This window comes from Callospermophilus lateralis, chromosome 10 (assembly GCF_048772815.1).
Source record: "Callospermophilus lateralis isolate mCalLat2 chromosome 10, mCalLat2.hap1, whole genome shotgun sequence".
NCBI classification, from domain to species: domain Eukaryota; kingdom Metazoa; phylum Chordata; class Mammalia; order Rodentia; family Sciuridae; genus Callospermophilus; species Callospermophilus lateralis.
In genome coordinates this window covers 22,813,568-22,828,379 of record NC_135314.1, presented here as the reverse complement: position 1 = coordinate 22,828,379, position 14,812 = coordinate 22,813,568, and positions in this window count along the sequence as shown.

Here is a 14,812-nt window from a genome sequence, read left to right as displayed (position 1 = left end):
AAAATCAAACTAAAATAAATAATTAAGACTCAAACATGTAAAAGAACAAATATCTAATAATTACTAACAATCCTATATTCATAATATAAAATACATAAGGTTTAGGATCTGTACTGTGTACAGCCAGAGGAATTAGAAATTGCACTTCATTTGTGTACAATGTGTCAAAATGCATTCTACTTCTTGTATAACTAATTATAACAAATTAAATAAGACAAACAAACAAACAAAAAAAGCAAATAACAACAATAACAACACAAAATTGGAACCCTCAACAGATGAATGGATAAAGAAAATGTGGTCTATATACACAATGGAATATTACTCAGCCATAAAGAATTAAGTTATGGCATTTGCCAGTAAATGAATGGACCTGGAGACTATCATGCTAAGTGAAATAAGCCAATTTAAAAAACAACGAAGGTCATATGTTCTCTCTGATATGTAGATGCTAACTGCTAACAAGGCAGGAGAACTTTATTGGATTAGACAAAGGGGAGTGAAGGGAAAGGATATTAGATGGAATTAGGAAAGACAGTAGAATGAATTGGACACAATATTCCTATGTTCATGTATGAATACATGACCAGTGTATAACCACAAGAATGGGAAGTTTTACTCCATGAATGTATAATATGTCAAAATATATTCTATTGTCATGTATAACTAAAAAGAACAAATAAAATATTGAAATAAATAGGAAATAATATTAATTTTAAATATATCTCAAGTATTCCAAAAAATGTAAATTTTATTTTGTTCTTAAAATTGCTTAATGTTACAGTTCCTTTTCATATAATTAACTCTAATGTGTTAAATAAAAATTAATATATAGAAGACACTTTTAACAGAAAATTATTATTACCGAATGTACTTTAACATGTGTAAGTCTTTATCATGAGTTTCTGAGCTATTAAATTTAGCAGTCTGAACCATTAAATAGGTCCAAAACACAAGAATTAATTAATCTAGGTCTTAAAATGACAAATTTTTAAACATTGATGGTTTCATGTGGTAGTTTATGAAACCACCAATGTGGAACTTATAAAAAAAAGTTAACATTCTATTTGTGTCAATGAGCATCAGTATTTATTTTCCCAGAGAACTGTGACTGATTTGAAAAATTTTAAGGGTGAAAATGAGGAGAATAATGTGAGAAATTATAAGAAATAAAGTTAACAAAGAAGTCAAGAATTTTTTGGAGCTTTATATATTATATTAAGAAAATTTGAGTTGATTCTGGAAAAAAATGGAGATAAATCAAAATGTTGAAAGAGTTTGGAAGGTGGATTTAAAGGTTTCAAAAGTAATATTTAGTTGGAAAAAATATTAGAATCAGGTGAGTAATATGAATGAATTCCAGATAGGAATAACAGCGTGTGAGCTGAAATGACAGGTATAAAAATATGTGTACTAGTCTTAAAATGGTTTGCATATGTTATACAGATAGTGTCCACTAAGAACAAATTTTGTCATATCAAAGCTACAGACCTAAATTTAGAAACTGCCACTGAATTAATTTGTAACAAAAGACCAGGATGATAATATCCTGAAGTTATGCATGCTACAAAAGAAAAAGACAACTGAGGAAAGCTAATTTGATAGAGCTGATGGATGAGAAGGAATTGACAAAGACAGAAAACCATTTGTGTGTGTGTGTGTGTGTGTGTGTGTGTGTGTGTGTGTGTGATTTAAGTCTGATTTTGTGTTAGATAAGCAAATCTAAAGTTTTAAGAGATGGAATGATCCACAATTAAATAGCACTTTCAAATCAGAAGCCATATGTACTAAATACAACAGAACCATTAAAAATTGTAGAAAGAATATTTTTTCATTCCTACTCTATTTCATTTTTGAAATTCCTGTATACTTTTTATATTAATCTTTACTTCTATTTTAAGTGTTCAGTTTGTTTGTTTGGTTTCCCATATACTTTCAATAATGAGGTTTTCATTTCCACATATCTGCTTAACCTTACCTTATTTACAATTTGAAAAAATAAAATGCAAACCATTTTATTCTTTGTTGTAGGAATTCAATAGGGTTTTGATTCTAGGTTCTTAAAAATAAGTTATGTTTATCATTATGCACAAAGAAAAACTCTAATACATCATCTTACATAATTGTGGATTGGTTTTTATTGGTAGTATGCATAACATATATCTGAGATAGAAAACAATTCCTTAAAAATAATACAAAATTAATAATATTTAAAAATTTATTTTTCTGAAAGAAAATTTAAATTCTACTTACAGTATTAGCCACAATAAGAATTATAACTGCTTCCACAAATTAAAAAAAAAAAAAAGAATGAGAAGAAATGCAAATCATTCTGAAAGTGTTATTATCCTTTTGTCTTTAGGGAAACTGTTGAAATATAGTTAATGAGCAATTAGTATAGTTAATGAGCAATTGTGTAAGTTCTTCTACCATATAATGTTTACAGAATAAATAGTGGAGGCTAAATGGAAATAAAGGACAAATCACAAAAGTAGTTTTATAACCTCCATGAAAGAACACATCCATAAGAATTTCAGGAAGAAGTGATTCTTAAGAATCAATGTCAACAGACAAAATTGCTCATAATTAGCCTCTTTAAAGGACATACCATTCAAGGTTTAATTTAATCAAGCTAGAAACTGTCACAAAGTGCTGTGAAGATGGGGTTCTTTTGGCGGCATTACCGGCTCCTCATTTCTCAAGGTTTATATCCAATGCACGTCACTGACTTTTCGCTCTGCAGATTCTCATCACATTGAACTCTTCCGCTTGCATCTGCTTTCTCAAGGCCACGACCCATTACATCTGTCTCAGCTCAGTTGATGCTCTGGCTATGATTTTCTTTGAATTGAACATTGCTGCCACACTCATTTGCTCTTTTAAGCCTGAGCCAGAATAAAGGCTAAACAGAAATGTGGAGGAAATACTGTACAGAATAATTTTAAGTAAGTGTGCTTAATCTGACCTCTATCTTCTTTTTTTTCCCTCCATCAATTCTCAACAAACAATATTAAGTACTGATCATTTACTAGCCATTTTATCGCCTTCAAAAATAAGTATAAAACATAAGTACATTGGGTATCATTCATATATTGTATGTATGTGTAGACAAGCAAACATACAATAATGAAACGACATGGACAATTCTATATTACATAATGTGTGAGCCCACAGTAAAAGTTAAAAAAAGACAGTGAATATATATCCCACAATCGTCCCATGATATAAGGAGCACCCAAGTCCATCCATAATGTGTTAATTTCATGAAGGCAGGAATACTTTCTTTATTCCTTTTCTTGTTATACTCTCAGCCTCTTAAAATAATCAAGCACTCAATAAGTATGTGCCAAATTAGTACATTAATCACCTCTTAGTGTTTGAAAAATATTTGTTTTCTCAGTAAACTTAACTTCCTTCTCAGAATATTTTCAACAAACACTAAAAACCTAATTATCAGCACTACTTCTCACATCCCCAAATCTTAAAATTCTAAACTAAAATTGAAAGAAAAATTTTAAAATTAAAAAGACATTTTAATGTACATATTTTATTTATTAGCATTTTACCCCAACATTCATAAGGCTTTTTGATTTGTTCATTCTTTTTTTTTTTCTTATTTTTTGAATGTTTCAACTCTTTCATTCACAAAACATTTGTGGAGGCACTATTTAGAGAGTAATGTCACTTGCCTGATAATTTTGCTTTGATAAGTATAAAGTCTCCAGTAAAAATTTATCATGAATCAAAGAAAAAAAATAGCTGAGCAAAAAATTCAAACTACAGACATGAACAACTAAAAGGGAAAGAGAAAGAAAGGAGGCAGGGGGTTGCTTGTCACCTGAATTTATTATTGATTGTCGCTTGATGAAGGGTCACCCATACCAAAACCCTAACACCAGTTGTCTGGTCAGCAGAATGCATTGTCTCTCTGCCCATCTCTATCACCCCACTCACAGTATTACCAATTGTAAAACTCCCATAGAAAATGACTTAACAATATGGATAAAATTTATTTTCTTTGCTTCAAGAAGTTAAAGAAATACATTTCTCCTCAATTATCTAGCTATAGTTTTTCACTCTCCTCATTTCTTATTTTTTCTTTGGAACCATCATTTATGTTGTGAGTTGAAGCTATGAAACAATTGTTGTCTCTAAACTCTTGACACTAAAATAGACCTTTGATGCTTCTGTTCTGATTTGTGCTTCTGTTTTAGAATAGATTTTATTTCTATGCTTTTATTGAAATTTGAATTACCATAGAGGAGATCACAATCATGTTTCGTATTACCATATTATTTGTAAGATTGAGTATGATGATAGCAATATTTTTAGTTATTAAAACTTAGTATTTGAAGTAAAGATATGGTCTTCTAGCTATCTATCCAAGGACAAAATTTCATTGTAATATTATATCATTCAAATACTTCTTTGAAAAGTGGTATAAAAGGTATGACATGAAAATATATTATATTAGCTAAAACAGTAAATACAAATAGGCAAATGTCCATATGTATCAATTCTTTTTCCAAGAATAGTATGCAACTAGTTTTCAGAAGATCAAAGGAAGGTAGTATTAATGGAAACAGTTCAACATGGATATATAATATCTGGATGAAAATTTTGAAATATTAGGAAAAGGTAGTACAAAAGGTAGTACTTTTGTGATGGGAAAATTTTCATGTTGCTTTTAATGAATATACTTTTTTTCTGGAATATTATTTGTTAACTTATTTGTATGAACTTATATACCTAAACACTATTGTTTTCTTTTTCAAGATATATAAATATCATCACATTTTTCCAGTGAATCATGTTTATAATTGCTTTTCTCAGGGCATTTCCTGTTTCTTTACATGAAAAATATTATCTTATATATTAGCTTTCCAAAAATATGATAAAAAAAGATAATCTTCCTTGCCTAGTGCCTCAAGAAGTACATCTATAAAATATTTGTTAAGTATTCAGTCAAGAAATATGTTTTGGTCACCCCAGTGTGAATACTATGACATTTGGGATTAAATTGTAGATACTGTCATTTGAAGAAAAGAAAACAACTACTGGCTACATGACTAAGATGAGAGAATGATATCTTTTTTACTGTAAATGCGTGTTGATATTATGTGTTTATAATAATGCTTTATTTCATAAAACGTTTCAGAAAAAATAAAGTGTAGAGTATGTAATATCTTCAAAAACATATCTATATAGAAGACTATTTTTAGCACAAAACACACTTCAGACTGAATTAGGTAATCACAATTCAGTGAGTATATGTGATACTGTCATTAAACTAAGTCATAAAGTTATTTTAAAAACTTTTATTCGTAATTGGAAGTTATTCAATGATTTGATAACTTTATCTTGAAATTTTTTACAAGACCTTTTTCTATTGATTATTTATCAATATATTAAAATCCTACCATTGTAAATTATTTTCTACCTAAATTTGCAAAGTATCCTCCAACTTGTTCATTTTATCATCTGATTTTTCCCTGAATTGTATTAAAGCAGTCCTTATAATTGGTCATCACCATAAATATGTGAAATTAGAAAATTGCTTCCAGCCAGGCATAGTGGCATACACCTGCAATACCAGCAGCTTGGGAGACTGAGACAGTAGGATAGCAAGTTCAAAGCTTGCCTCAGCAAAAGTGAGGCACTAAGCAACTAAGGGAGACTCTGTCTCTAAATAAGATACAAAAGAGTACTGGGGAGGTGGCTCAGTAGTTGAGTCCCCGGAGTTCAATTCCCAGTACCTCTACCTCCCAAAAAAGATTGCTTTCAAAATTTTCTTTCAAAATATTTGCTACCTGAGTCCCAAAAGTAAAAGTAGGCTATAAAGAGGTATGGGTCATGATTTAAAATTCTCTCATGCTTTGTAAGAAACAGAAAATATTTCAAAAACAATAAGAAATCCTTCAAATCTAATATTTTAATAAAAATAGACATTATTATTGCTGTATGTATATATGTGACTGTATGACCAATGTGATTCTACAACTTGTACAATCAGAAAAATGAGACATTATACCCCCTTTGATTCAAATGTATGTCAAAATCATTGTACTGTCATGTGTAACTAATAAAAAAAATAAAAAATTCCAGAATCTCAAGCAAAACTAAACATTAATTTTTAAAAATAAATTTAAGTATATTACACAAAAATAAATTTACATGTAAATAACTTCTATGAACATAGACAAAGATTATAAAGCAATATATCAATGAATTAAATATGTTGACATATTAGAAGATAATAAATGCAAAATGCCCAAGAATATTTATCTCAGAAAGAGCTTGATTTAATATTTAAAAATTAATAGATATTTTTCATAACACTAACAAAATAAAGTAGAAAAAAATCTTTGTAATAGAGAAAAAGCTTTTCACAAAATACAACAGAAAATTAGGGATAGAAGAAATATTTCTCAGTTTGATAAAGAACATTCACATGAAGCCTACAAGTAGCATCATACTGAATGCTGAAATCCTCTATGGGATCTTTTTAAAAAGTAACATAAGATGAAGTAAAATACAAGTTCACTCTTGACTATTTATATAGTTTGCATTTGGAGGTAATATTTAGTGGAAAAGGCAAATTAAAACCAAAAGGCATGACAATGTTTGAATTTTCAAGTTATCTTCATTCACAGTGGTAGATTTGTCACTGAGTAGACTATTCAAAGCAATACAGAAAGAAACTATTAAAAATAACATTTGAATTTGTCAAGATTAATACACAAAAATATATAAAATTCATTAAAATTATGTCAAAATCATTAAATATCATAAAAGTTATAATCATCAAGGAGCTATAGATCAATACCAGAATGAAATAGTACTACACTGCCTGTAGATTAGCTAAAATTTAAATGAAACAAAACGAAAACTGTTGTGTTAGAATGTGGGCAATGGAACTATCACATAGTGTGGTAACAATGAAAATGACACAGTTCTGAAATAAAACTGTTTAAACGCTTCTAATAAAAGAGTTATGGTAGGAATATGTATCACTGATATCAGAGAAGTGGCATAGCAATGCAGTACATTCCACAACCCTTGATATAAACAGGCTGATGATAATAGAATATTTTCATGATTTGATAAAATAAGGAAATATCACAGATACAGTCATTTTGGAGAGAAAAATGGTCAGTATGCAAAAAAAAAGTGGTTTCAAACTAGAACAAGAAATTTCAAATTTTAAGTATAATCAAAGTAAAATCCTTACCTATCTTATGTGTATATACCTTTATAGAAAAGAAATGTGGTCTAAAAATTTTTGGTAATGTTTTTGATCATTTATATTTTCCTGTTACATGACTGTCATTTTGTTGTTGAAATTTTCACTGTTTCTTAAGATTTTACAGGAATTCTTTGTCAATGTCCTTTGACATATGCTTTACAAATATCATATTTCAGCCTAGGGCTTACCTTTAATTTTTAAAAATAATCTCTCTAATATTACATGTTCACATTTTAAAGACTGTATCCTTTATACTTTTTTAAAATCTTGTTAATTATCTGCATCCCTTATATTTTACATTTTTATTAAAACATAATTTAATGGTTCAATGGTATATTTGTTTACTTTCCCAATTTTGAGAAGCAGTTGTTCCAAAATAATTTGTTAAATAATATATTATTTCTAAATAGACTTTGAGTTATTCCGATTATATTCAAGATTCTCATATAGAAAATATAGAACGTTCCACCGAAGATTATTTACAAAAGTTATTGTGTCTGTTACAACAGTGGTGAGAAACTACTACTAACAGAACTGAAACTATTAGTGGTATTTATGTATAACCAAGTCTATTAGAAATGAATTAATAAAACCAATCAAGCAAATATTACATCTCCAGTCATCTTGAGTATTTTGTTTTATTTAAGATAATGTTTATAACCAATTTGTGGCCATTTTTTTGTCCTTGGAAAACTCTCATCCTAAAACCTAAAGAAAAAATGTGTCATATTCATCACTAAATATTAGTGAATTTAATATTTGAATGTATCAAGATGAGTACTTTAAACTGTTAAAATATACTTTTAATTTTCATTTTGCAATTCTGGATGAGAGTATTGATTATATCTTTGCCTTAACATGTGCTAGTGTTTAGTTGATATTCATGTTTTTTTTTTTTTTTTTTTTAAATAAAAAACCTTAAGTTCACTTAACTTGGACTCTGGAATAATATGATAATAAAATATTTAAAATACAGTGATAAATGTATTCATTTATGTAATGGATATATGACATTATAACAAGTTTAAATACAATAGTTCCCACAATATTTCCAACTAATAAGATAGTATTTTCCTTGTATTTTCCATAACACACATTTATTTCTATATTTTACAATATAACTACCTGATGAATAAGCCTTTCTTTTGCTGGACCCTTTATGATGGTAAATTAATATTGAATGTTTATTTTTTTTTCTTGTGATAAGCTCTATTTGTCCATATCTAACTTTTTATACATGATCAGGTTTAGTATATGGAGTTTTATGTAGTTGTTGTTTGCATTTGTTTATAGAAATAAGGTGGCCTAGCAGTTGAATTTCTAACACACACACACACACACATACATACACACTAATTTTAAACAAGGGATTAGGTAAATTCTTTCTTTTCCAATTATCCCAAACTTTTTGGAAAATATAATATGCTGTTTTTCTTGACATTTTTACCTTTTTATGAAAAAAATATTAAGACTGTGAAATTCTACTTATTTATGATTATTAAGTTTCTTTAACAGCAGTTAGTGTAATCAATACATTTTCCATTATTTTTTTTTCTCAGTGTAATCAATACATTTTCCATTATTTTTTTTTCTCAGTCTCTGAGAATTATAAATTTCAGGTCTTAGCAATTTTTTGTTCTGTAAGGGAGACAGAATTAATTAACTCTGTCTTTTTAGCTCTCTATCTTAGACAGGGTTAAATAATGCCTGGTCTCTAAAATTGTAATAATAATCATATTAATAATAACAATAAACAATGAGGGCTGGATTGAACACTGGGCCATAGTGTTCCAAATCCTGCAAGACTTTTCAAAGTACAATTAGTTCTTCTTTCATCTCTGGCTCTTTTTCTTTTCTTTTTTTTTTTTTTTTCTTGTTTAATCAAGACTTTAGTATGTATCCTCTCTATTTTTTGTAATCAAGCTTCAAAGAGGTTTTTCTAGGTTAATCATCTTTCAACAAGATTAACATTTGGTTTGATAATATTCCTAATTAATGCTTTCAAACATGTAATTTTTAAAATTTTAATTTTTATTCTGTTAGATTTTAAGTTTCAAACATACACATTTAATATTAGATATTATTTTTAAATATTTTTACTGATGTATATTAATTACACAAGAAAGTAGATTTCATTGACATGCATTTTTACATACCTAGACCATAATTCGATCAATTTAGTTTTCTAGTACCTGCCTTGTCCTCCACTCTTCCCTCCCTGTTCACCTTCATCTCTCCTCATGGTCTTTCTTCCGTTTTCCTTTCAATACCTCTCTAGTTCCTTTGCTCAAATTTTGACTTGTATTTTGTCTCTTAGTAATAACTGCAACAGAAAAACTGAACTCAATATTTTCATGAGAATGAAAAAAAAAAGAAATGCGTTTCTACATTTATGATAGCATTTTTCCCCTCTTTAGTTTTTCATAGTTTCAACATTACATTGAGTCTTCCTTAATCCTATATCACTGTGGACCATGTTAAAGCTCTGTACCTGGCTTTATGCTTATTTAAAAAAAGTGATTGAAATTTACTGTCATCTAGGGTCAGGTCTTCTCTAATTAGGCAGGAACATCTGGCCTCCCTCAAGGGCCTATGTTAAGTAGTTTATTATTAATTTTGTATGTTAATGATTTGGAACCCTTTAATTTTATGAAGTCAGTAGGGTTATTATTTCTACCAGTGGCCCATATTACATGAATAAAGGGCCTAAGATTAAATCTTTTAATAGAACATTGATGTGATACAAATCTAATTTGAAGATGGTTATCAAAGTTTCAAAAATAAATTCAATGATTATTATTTAAATCATTAGATAACATTTTTGAGAAGACTTTGATTAATTTTATACCTCAAAATAATGAAAGAATAGTTATTTTATAAAAATAAGGACGAGATTCTATTTAAGAAGATTTTTTAAAAAATACATGTTCTAAAACAATAAATTTGTATATTTAGATTTTCATAAGTATTTAATATTGCTTATACAGCTGCACTGATAAAAGTTTGAAAATCATTGTTCTAGGAATGGTTATCAATGGTAAATTACAGATTGAAATATTTGTTCTTAAACACTCTTTTAGGATATTTTTATATTCATCAATAATATTTGCTTAGACACTTTGAAGATTAACTTGAGAATATGTCCTCAAAGGTTATTATTTACATAAATATGTGGATAAAATGCTGTCTTATGTTGTTTGAACCAAGATTCATTTTAGTATAATAATCTCTTTAACACTGCCTCCTATGAATCATTCACACATTCAAAATGGTAATTTACTTGAATTCATTTTTTGAGTTTTCTTACAAATAGTTCCTGTTAGGTGCAATTTATTACTTTGCCAAATCGTCAAGGTCACCTTAAGATCAAAACCACAGATATTTCACACGCTCTGTGCTGGATCTGGCACAATTTTACATTTTCAGGCCATTTTTCCCCCTGTCCTTTGACTCTTCTCTAATTTGTATATAGCCAATGTGTTTTCATGATTCAGAGGCTGCTAAGAAGAAATTAAATATCTTTCATCTGAAACTTAACATTTCAGTGGTTCTTTTTACTGAAAATTTTCTTGATATAAATTTTTACATTATTTAGCAACTATTTTTTTAGAGTAGATACAGCCAATAAAGTGTATTGAAATAAAGGTAAGGCGATGATATGCAATCTTGTCATTATACATAAGAGGTACTGCCAACTCTTACTTATTTCAACCTTAAATTAAACCCAGAACCTGACATGTTATGTCTTAAATACCTCCTTCTAAAAATCTGAGCAAATACCCTAGCCCATTACATAGATATGCGTATCCATCTGCTATGTAATATTTTTAAACATTTAATCTCAATATTCACACTATATAACTTTTATTTCAATATAATTATGACAAAATTCCTGATATCCTCACATCAAGAGTGTAATGAAACTATGTTTCCAGAACTATTCACCCAAATATTGGGTGAGAGGGATCTAAGTTGTCATATTCCTTATTATTTTGTGTATATGATTAAAATAAGTTAAATACATTTGAGTTAATGTAATGTTGCAGCAAGCCTAAAGATAATTAAAATTAGGTTTTGGTGGATTTCCACATGAGCTTTTTTACTTTTAGGAGCATGACAAGGAATATATTCCTTACAGAAAGATCTTTTGAAAAAGAGTCACTGAGGCAAAAGCTGGGTTAAATGTTCTGAGGGAGTATAGTGTCAGTGAAGCTGGTGTGAGAAAGAGGAAAGAAGCTGCAAGAAGAGAGAAAATACCAGAAAGTGCATAACCAAATGCCACAGTTCTCAAAAACAAAGCTTACTGCTCTGCCTTGGGGACTTCTGAAGATACTTCTTGTCAAAATGTCACTTCTTGGAATCTCCCTTTTGGATGTGGGAAGAGAATTCGAACAGATTGTGGAATACTTACTTATTCCTTTTCTCCTCCCTCTCATAGTTTAAGTTGGCCACATCCTTGTGACCTCGGGGAGTCTGAATTGTGGCTTCTGGAACTTCCTGGCCAGTGCAAGAGGAAGAAGCTGGAAACTTAACCGGTTCAGCTGGAAGGTCTGTAGACACGATGGACTGCCATGGTCAGTCATTAGTACATGTGCATTCATTATCTGCTATTGAGTCATAGATGAGCACAAAATTTAGCAATTTAACAAATATTTATTTCAGCTTCTGGGGTAGGCATATCCCACTTGTTGCCTGGGACCATTCTTAAAGCAACATCTGAATTTACTTATTTACATCCATTAAATATAAATATTATTTCTCTTTATTTTCTTTATCAACAGAGGATGAGCCCATTAGGAAGTAAGTGGAAGTGTAAGGAGAGATACACCAAAATAGCACCATTATTACTGAAAATACGAGTATCATATATTATAACAATGTAGCTTGTGTTTCTGTCTGGTGTGTTTTCTGATTTCTCTAGAATTAGGCCATCTTAATCATCTAATCATTTGCAGTTCTGTGAGATCATAAAAGAATATATACAAGTATGCTCATAGCTGAAATTAATTAAGGAGACAGAATCTCCTCAACTAAGACGGATTCAGTCAGAACAGTGAAAGACACATGTTCAAGTCCAGTTTTTTGTTCCTTCCAAGCTCAGTGATTAGTTGGGCCAATATTCAGAAGGATGACTTAGAATCATCAGCTGAAGGCTATAGCAGCACGAGAAAGGAAACATAAGACAATGGTAAACAATACATTTAACTCTTGCCATAAATGTAGCTACTAAACAACTATATGAGTACTGGGAAAACTATTATATAGTAGCCAATGATTTTGAGAAAATAAGCATATTGTCTAAATGAAAGAATTTTGAGTATTGAAGTTCTTTTGGCGAAATCTCAGGGAAAAGGTCAAATTATATCATTACTGACATATTCTGTGCACTATGTACTTTGCTTTTTTTTTGCACTGTTGGCATCTAAGAATCAATTAAACTGTTAGAATTTGGAAAAAAAATATGCTTACCAATGAAAAGAGATTGTATGCAACAAATTAAATTTACATGGTTTACCACATCTTGGTGAAGATGGATAGTTAATAAGAACTTCAAATAAAGAAAGAGCAGTTAGCTAAAGAAAGTTTTAGAATTCTTTCCATTAAATACAAGTAATTACAGTCAATTATATTACTTTGTGAAACATGAGCCCCAACAACCTTCCAAAATATTAAATCACTTAACAATGTTATTTTTCTGCATTAATATAACCACCTGGTGGCACTGTTGATTAAATTTGAAGAATTCAAAATTTTTGATGATTTTTAAAGGGCAATGTATATATTAAAATTACAAAATATATGACTTCAATTGCTATAACTTTATTTGATATACAAAGACTTGATGACTTTAGCTAGAAGAACATGAAAATTGTTTGTGAGAATTTAAAGTGTTGATAAAAACCTAGTTATTCATATCTGATATATTTAAGGATGTAAATAAATATGTGGACTAATGATAAAAAGTAAATTGGGTATACTTATAAAGATCTACACTGTGTACTTAATAGGTACAAGCATTTGAAATAAAATATATTCATAAAAAATTAAGACAAAAAGTAATGACCATTTCACTAGTGTTTATTGTCATGATTCAATTTCAGATAATTTAATAAGAATACCATTATTATATGAGCTGGAAATACCTGAAACTCAAACACAATATGACACATCCTTAAATTTTTTTGTACCAATTTTTGTGACTTGCTCATTCATATGCTTACTGAAAATTTAGAGGATTATGATGAACTACATACCTACTGGTATATTACAAATTATAGAAACTGAAAAATATGAGATGATGTGCAAGAAACATTTATAAACATTAAAAACTTTTCAATTAAACTAATATTTTTGAAAGAAGAAAGGTATAGGAAGTCACTTTACTGAGGCAGCTCAAGATTTCTTTGAGAGATAAAGAGGAAACATTATCTTAAAACACTGACAGAAAAATATACACAGTTTTCAAGAAACTGAGACTTTAGCCATTAAGAGCTCTTACATTAAAACCAAAACAAATTAGTCATTTTGGATTATCATATTTCCAACTTCAGGACTGAAATTTCAGTTTATTTTGTCCCATCAGCTCAGATATAGAACACCTATAAAAACTTAACTGTAGGTAGCTATGGTGGCACATATGTATAATCTCAATGATTCCAGAGGCTGAGACAGGAAGATTCCAAGTAGGAAGGAGAATAAGAAATTTAGTGAAGTCCTAAGTAAGGTAGCAAGACTTTCGCAAAATAAAAATAAAAAGAGGGGCTGGGGATGTGGCTCAAGTGGTAGCGCGCTCGCCTGGCATGCGTGCGGCCCGGGTTCGATTCTCAGCACCACGAACAAACAAAGATGTTGTGTCCGCCGATAACTAAAAAATAAATATCAAAAAATTCTCTCTCTCTCTCTCTCTCTCCTCTCTCACTCTCTCTTAAAAAAAAAATAAAAAAATAAAAAGAACTGGGAATGTACTCGGTTGCAAATTGCATCCGATTTCAATTTCCAGTAGCAAAAACAAAACAGAAAAAAACAAAAATTTAAATATAGCATATGATGATAATAGAATAATATTATTATGTAATGACAATAATGAAGTGATAATCATATTATAATACTTGATACAATAATATGCAAGACAGACATTAGGATTTCTAGCCTATTTTAAAGGTTCTATGTCAATTTTAGTTAAATATTTGCAAAATTGAAATCTTGGGATTTACTGGATTAACTATTTGCATTTGGTCAATTTAAATTAAACCTTCCCTTTTACTGATGCTAAAAAATTTCATAAAATTCACCAAGTCTTTTAAACACTTTAAGGTTTTATTTTTGAAATATGCAATTAATTATATTTTTCAAAAAGACTCAGTTCATCTATGTATGTGTTAATGTGTATGAATAGTTGTCAACAAATTATAAACTTTTAGCTCATACATTTTAATAATAATAAAGAAAAATCTTTGTTAAAATATTGTATGATTGAAAATAATATCAAATATTTTGGAAGAATTATAGCAAGCTTAGCTGCTATAAACCATGGAATTTTTTCACATGTGCTCATGTAGTACTACC